This window comes from Hyla sarda, unplaced genomic scaffold (genome assembly GCF_029499605.1).
Source record: "Hyla sarda isolate aHylSar1 unplaced genomic scaffold, aHylSar1.hap1 scaffold_2191, whole genome shotgun sequence".
NCBI lineage: Eukaryota > Metazoa > Chordata > Amphibia > Anura > Hylidae > Hyla > Hyla sarda.
This window is the reverse complement of record NW_026608863.1, coordinates 42901-50455: the sequence shown is the minus strand read 5'-3', so window position 1 is coordinate 50455 and position 7555 is coordinate 42901. Positions and strand designations below refer to the sequence as shown.

At 46.1% G+C, this 7555-nt stretch overlaps 3 non-coding genes across 3 annotated transcripts; all 3 read right to left on the bottom strand.

The window, feature by feature from the left end:
- Positions 1 to 833: 833 nt before the first annotated feature.
- LOC130320273 (U2 spliceosomal RNA) lies at positions 834 to 1024 on the bottom strand. Its single transcript, XR_008866204.1, has one exon. It is a non-coding gene; the product is annotated as a U2 spliceosomal RNA (small nuclear RNA).
- Positions 1025 to 3121: 2097 nt separating this feature from the next.
- LOC130320272 (U2 spliceosomal RNA) lies at positions 3122 to 3312 on the bottom strand. The gene has a single exon (XR_008866203.1). It is a non-coding gene; the product is annotated as a U2 spliceosomal RNA (small nuclear RNA).
- Positions 3313 to 5410: 2098 nt separating this feature from the next.
- LOC130320270 (U2 spliceosomal RNA) lies at positions 5411 to 5601 on the bottom strand. The gene has a single exon (XR_008866202.1). It is a non-coding gene; the product is annotated as a U2 spliceosomal RNA (small nuclear RNA).
- Positions 5602 to 7555: the final 1954 nt, after the last annotated feature.

The following is a 7555-nucleotide window of genomic DNA, read 5'->3' as shown; positions in this document are numbered from 1 at the left end:
TGAATACATAAAAAGCGACTGTTCAGCGACAGACAAGTCGCATCGGCTGAAAGTAGGCCAGAATGTCAGTCCATGTTGGAGCAGGTTTAGATACAGTCTAAAGCATAGATCTCAAAGTCTGTGCACAGAATTTAGCAAGGGCCTCGCACCTTCTGATGCATCAGGTAGGTGCACAATAGCATAGCCTAACCCTCTGTACTTTGGTCTATATTGATGCGGGACATAGACAGCCAGCTGATGACCAATCCATTAGTGCAATGGATGGCTGGAAGCATTTGTCTTTGCCTTTGCAATACCACAGAAGCAATGCATGGTCAATGTACAGCAATGACACACCTGTGTGAACAGCCAGGAGACCCCCCCCCCCCCCATGTTATGTTACATAGTTACATAGTTAGTACGGTCGAAAAAAGACATATGTCCATCACGTTCAACCAGGGAATTAAGGGGTAGGGGTGTGGCGCGATATTGGGGAAGGGATGAGATTTTATATTTCTTCATAAGCATTAATCTTATTTTGTCAATTAGGAACATTCAGCACCCACCCGCTATCAAGGCAGCTGCCTATCATGTCATGCCCTACCTGCACAGGTGTGCTGGCTACTCAAATGATCCAATTAAGGAGGCCATTTAGTCAGCAGCAGCAGAAGTCCTGTGCCTGGACGCTCCAACAGGGGCCAGACACAAGCAGAAGCAGAAGCAGCAGAAGCAGCAGCAGCACCACCTTTTGTTTTTTGGCTGCAGCAGCAGCAAGGCCCACAGGGCTGGCTAGCTGGCTAGCCAGCAAGCAGGTAGCAATGAAAGTAGGAATCTTTCTTTTTAACCCTGTAAGGGGGTGGTGCACTGTACCCGAAGATACTGCCATATCGGGTCAATGCATAGGGCGACGGAAGCAAGCTTCGAAATCGGCCCCCGTTCTCAAAAATCCATTTAATATATGGTCCCCAGATAGGGGACGTATCAGATATTAAACTGATAAGAACAGATACTACACTTGATCTTAGCCAAAAGGCCGAGAAGCGATAACCGTGAAAGGGGCGGGCCCAACAAGGTCCCCTTCATGGGCACTATCACTGCTTGCTGTCAGGGAGGCTGCCAGACAATTTTCCATGCACACTCTGGGCTGGGGGGCAGTCAACCACCAGTACACACAGCAGAACCTAAACCCATACCATTATTGCTAAGCAGCAAGACAGGGGCCCATTGCACTCCCACGGGGCCTTTTTAAATGCAATCCATAACCCGGATTTGCCAGGAACCCTTCTTACTCCTCCTACTTGCATGTGACACTGGGCTTAGGATCTGCATAGGAAACACACACACAAGCACACACCTACCTTTGTTGCCTGCAGATGCCTCCTTGGCTGTCCCCAAACGGTATCAAACCAACACCCACGGGAAGCTGTAAGCATAGAGGACATGCCTGCACCCCATTGGACTTACCTGTGTGGGTTAAATCCGGGTTATTTGACAACCTATGGCGGTGATGGTTCTGCTCAGGCAGAGCAGTGCTGATGCTCCTCATAAAGCTGTCGCTGCTGTGAAGGTTCTAGGTGACATCACAAATCCCTTTGGTTACATACACAACAAAGCTGGGTTGTTGTTGTTTACACTCTGCAAGGCCTGTGGAAGTGAGTGACATCATAGCACTGTAGTTCTGAGGGTTCAAGATGGATGCAACAATCTCCTGTTGCTTCTATGAAGGCCGTAATAGACGACATCACCAAACAGCTCCATAGTCACATACACAGCAAAGGAGAGATGTTGTTTACACCTAGTGATGTCAGTGGTATTGAGTGACATCACAGCACAGTGCTAAGGCTCCTGGGCCTGGACACAGCAGCGGCTGCAATATCTCAACGGAGAATACGTTTATATCTATATGTGTGTGTGCGCATATATATATATATATATATATATATATATATATATATATATATATATATATTCTCCGCCGAAATCACTTTTAAACCCATTTCCACCTTTTTTTCCCTTCTCTTCCTCTTACTTTTTTTTCACGTTTTTTTACGTTTTTCTCCTTTTCGCCTCTTTTCTGGGCGTATTATTCTTCTTTTTCTTCTTTTTTTTCGTCTAATGCATACCCCATCAGTGCAGCAATGCTTATTCAATACCGCCAGCAGATGGAGACACTGGGGGATAATTTTCTAAGGATTTATACTGATTTTTCCTGTCTGAATTTGTCGCACAGAAAGTTGCAGGCCAAATATGTGTGACATTTCTGCGACTTTAGCTTCTAGAGCATTTTTACAACATTATACATAGGTGCTGAATACATAAAAAGCGACTGTTCAGCGACAGACAAGTCGCATCGGCTGAAAGTAGGCCAGAATGTCAGTCCATGTTGGAGCAGGTTTAGATACAGTCTAAAGCATAGATCTCAAAGTCTGTGCACAGAATTTAGCAAGGGCCTCGCACCTTCTGATGCATCAGGTAGGTGCACAATAGCATAGCCTAACCCTCTGTACTTTGGTCTATATTGATGCGGGACATAGACAGCCAGCTGATGACCAATCCATTAGTGCAATGGATGGCTGGAAGCATTTGTCTTTGCCTTTGCAATACCACAGAAGCAATGCATGGTCAATGTACAGCAATGACACACCTGTGTGAACAGCCAGGAGACCCCCCCCCCCCCCCATGTTATGTTACATAGTTACATAGTTAGTACGGTCGAAAAAAGACATATGTCCATCACGTTCAACCAGGGAATTAAGGGGTAGGGGTGTGGCGCGATATTGGGGAAGGGATGAGATTTTATATTTCTTCATAAGCATTAATCTTATTTTGTCAATTAGGAACATTCAGCACCCACCCGCTATCAAGGCAGCTGCCTATCATGTCATGCCCTACCTGCACAGGTGTGCTGGCTACTCAAATGATCCAATTAAGGAGGCCATTTAGTCAGCAGCAGCAGAAGTCCTGTGCCTGGACGCTCCAACAGGGGCCAGACACAAGCAGAAGCAGAAGCAGCAGAAGCAGCAGCAGCACCACCTTTTGTTTTTTGGCTGCAGCAGCAGCAAGGCCCACAGGGCTGGCTAGCTGGCTAGCCAGCAAGCAGGTAGCAATGAAAGTAGGAATCTTTCTTTTTAACCCTGTAAGGGGGTGGTGCACTGTACCCGAAGATACTGCCATATCGGGTCAATGCATAGGGCGACGGAAGCAAGCTTCGAAATCGGCCCCCGTTCTCAAAAATCCATTTAATATATGGTCCCCAGATAGGGGACGTATCAGATATTAAACTGATAAGAACAGATACTACACTTGATCTTAGCCAAAAGGCCGAGAAGCGATAACCGTGAAAGGGGCGGGCCCAACAAGGTCCCCTTCATGGGCACTATCACTGCTTGCTGTCAGGGAGGCTGCCAGACAATTTTCCATGCACACTCTGGGCTGGGGGGCAGTCAACCACCAGTACACACAGCAGAACCTAAACCCATACCATTATTGCTAAGCAGCAAGACAGGGGCCCATTGCACTCCCACGGGGCCTTTTTAAATGCAATCCATAACCCGGATTTGCCAGGAACCCTTCTTACTCCTCCTACTTGCATGTGACACTGGGCTTAGGATCTGCATAGGAAACACACACACAAGCACACACCTACCTTTGTTGCCTGCAGATGCCTCCTTGGCTGTCCCCAAACGGTATCAAACCAACACCCACGGGAAGCTGTAAGCATAGAGGACATGCCTGCACCCCATTGGACTTACCTGTGTGGGTTAAATCCGGGTTATTTGACAACCTATGGCGGTGATGGTTCTGCTCAGGCAGAGCAGTGCTGATGCTCCTCATAAAGCTGTCGCTGCTGTGAAGGTTCTAGGTGACATCACAAATCCCTTTGGTTACATACACAACAAAGCTGGGTTGTTGTTGTTTACACTCTGCAAGGCCTGTGGAAGTGAGTGACATCATAGCACTGTAGTTCTGAGGGTTCAAGATGGATGCAACAATCTCCTGTTGCTTCTATGAAGGCCGTAATAGACGACATCACCAAACAGCTCCATAGTCACATACACAGCAAAGGAGAGATGTTGTTTACACCTAGTGATGTCAGTGGTATTGAGTGACATCACAGCACAGTGCTAAGGCTCCTGGGCCTGGACACAGCAGCGGCTGCAATATCTCAACGGAGAATACGTTTATATCTATATGTGTGTGTGTGCGCATATATATATATATATATATATATATATATATATATATATATATATATATTTCTCCGCCGAAATCACTTTTAAACCCATTTCCACCTTTTTTTCCCTTCTCTTCCTCTTACTTTTTTTTCACGTTTTTTTACGTTTTTCTCCTTTTCGCCTCTTTTCTGGGCGTATTATTCTTCTTTTTCTTCTTTTTTTTCGTCTAATGCATACCCCATCAGTGCAGCAATGCTTATTCAATACCGCCAGCAGATGGAGACACTGGGGGATAATTTTCTAAGGATTTATACTGATTTTTCCTGTCTGAATTTGTCGCACAGAAAGTTGCAGGCCAAATATGTGTGACATTTCTGCGACTTTAGCTTCTAGAGCATTTTTACAACATTATACATAGGTGCTGAATACATAAAAAGCGACTGTTCAGCGACAGACAAGTCGCATCGGCTGAAAGTAGGCCAGAATGTCAGTCCATGTTGGAGCAGGTTTAGATACAGTCTAAAGCATAGATCTCAAAGTCTGTGCACAGAATTTAGCAAGGGCCTCGCACCTTCTGATGCATCAGGTAGGTGCACAATAGCATAGCCTAACCCTCTGTACTTTGGTCTATATTGATGCGGGACATAGACAGCCAGCTGATGACCAATCCATTAGTGCAATGGATGGCTGGAAGCATTTGTCTTTGCCTTTGCAATACCACAGAAGCAATGCATGGTCAATGTACAGCAATGACACACCTGTGTGAACAGCCAGGAGACCCCCCCCCCCCCCCATGTTATGTTACATAGTTACATAGTTAGTACGGTCGAAAAAAGACATATGTCCATCACGTTCAACCAGGGAATTAAGGGGTAGGGGTGTGGCGCGATATTGGGGAAGGGATGAGATTTTATATTTCTTCATAAGCATTAATCTTATTTTGTCAATTAGGAACATTCAGCACCCACCCGCTATCAAGGCAGCTGCCTATCATGTCATGCCCTACCTGCACAGGTGTGCTGGCTACTCAAATGATCCAATTAAGGAGGCCATTTAGTCAGCAGCAGCAGAAGTCCTGTGCCTGGACGCTCCAACAGGGGCCAGACACAAGCAGAAGCAGAAGCAGCAGAAGCAGCAGCAGCACCACCTTTTGTTTTTTGGCTGCAGCAGCAGCAAGGCCCACAGGGCTGGCTAGCTGGCTAGCCAGCAAGCAGGTAGCAATGAAAGTAGGAATCTTTCTTTTTAACCCTGTAAGGGGGTGGTGCACTGTACCCGAAGATACTGCCATATCGGGTCAATGCATAGGGCGACGGAAGCAAGCTTCGAAATCGGCCCCCGTTCTCAAAAATCCATTTAATATATGGTCCCCAGATAGGGGACGTATCAGATATTAAACTGATAAGAACAGATACTACACTTGATCTTAGCCAAAAGGCCGAGAAGCGATAACCGTGAAAGGGGCGGGCCCAACAAGGTCCCCTTCATGGGCACTATCACTGCTTGCTGTCAGGGAGGCTGCCAGACAATTTTCCATGCACACTCTGGGCTGGGGGGCAGTCAACCACCAGTACACACAGCAGAACCTAAACCCATACCATTATTGCTAAGCAGCAAGACAGGGGCCCATTGCACTCCCACGGGGCCTTTTTAAATGCAATCCATAACCCGGATTTGCCAGGAACCCTTCTTACTCCTCCTACTTGCATGTGACACTGGGCTTAGGATCTGCATAGGAAACACACACACAAGCACACACCTACCTTTGTTGCCTGCAGATGCCTCCTTGGCTGTCCCCAAACGGTATCAAACCAACACCCACGGGAAGCTGTAAGCATAGAGGACATGCCTGCACCCCATTGGACTTACCTGTGTGGGTTAAATCCGGGTTATTTGACAACCTATGGCGGTGATGGTTCTGCTCAGGCAGAGCAGTGCTGATGCTCCTCATAAAGCTGTCGCTGCTGTGAAGGTTCTAGGTGACATCACAAATCCCTTTGGTTACATACACAACAAAGCTGGGTTGTTGTTGTTTACACTCTGCAAGGCCTGTGGAAGTGAGTGACATCATAGCACTGTAGTTCTGAGGGTTCAAGATGGATGCAACAATCTCCTGTTGCTTCTATGAAGGCCGTAATAGACGACATCACCAAACAGCTCCATAGTCACATACACAGCAAAGGAGAGATGTTGTTTACACCTAGTGATGTCAGTGGTATTGAGTGACATCACAGCACAGTGCTAAGGCTCCTGGGCCTGGACACAGCAGCGGCTGCAATATCTCAACGGAGAATACGTTTATATCTATATGTGTGTGTGCGCATATATATATATATATATATATATATATATATATATATATATATATATATATTCTCCGCCGAAATCACTTTTAAACCCATTTCCACCTTTTTTTCCCTTCTCTTCCTCTTACTTTTTTTTCACGTTTTTTTACGTTTTTCTCCTTTTCGCCTCTTTTCTGGGCGTATTATTCTTCTTTTTCTTCTTTTTTTTCGTCTAATGCATACCCCATCAGTGCAGCAATGCTTATTCAATACCGCCAGCAGATGGAGACACTGGGGGATAATTTTCTAAGGATTTATACTGATTTTTCCTGTCTGAATTTGTCGCACAGAAAGTTGCAGGCCAAATATGTGTGACATTTCTGCGACTTTAGCTTCTAGAGCATTTTTACAACATTATACATAGGTGCTGAATACATAAAAAGCGACTGTTCAGCGACAGACAAGTCGCATCGGCTGAAAGTAGGCCAGAATGTCAGTCCATGTTGGAGCAGGTTTAGATACAGTCTAAAGCATAGATCTCAAAGTCTGTGCACAGAATTTAGCAAGGGCCTCGCACCTTCTGATGCATCAGGTAGGTGCACAATAGCATAGCCTAACCCTCTGTACTTTGGTCTATATTGATGCGGGACATAGACAGCCAGCTGATGACCAATCCATTAGTGCAATGGATGGCTGGAAGCATTTGTCTTTGCCTTTGCAATACCACAGAAGCAATGCATGGTCAATGTACAGCAATGACACACCTGTGTGAACAGCCAGGAGACCCCCCCCCCCCCCCATGTTATGTTACATAGTTACATAGTTAGTACGGTCGAAAAAAGACATATGTCCATCACGTTCAACCAGGGAATTAAGGGGTAGGGGTGTGGCGCGATATTGGGGAAGGGATGAGATTTTATATTTCTTCATAAGCATTAATCTTATTTTGTCAATTAGGAACATTCAGCACCCACCCGCTATCAAGGCAGCTGCCTATCATGTCATGCCCTACCTGCACAGGTGTGCTGGCTACTCAAATGATCCAATTAAGGAGGCCATTTAGTCAGCAGCAGCAGAAGTCCTGTGCCTGGACGCTCCAACAGGGGCCAGACACAAGCA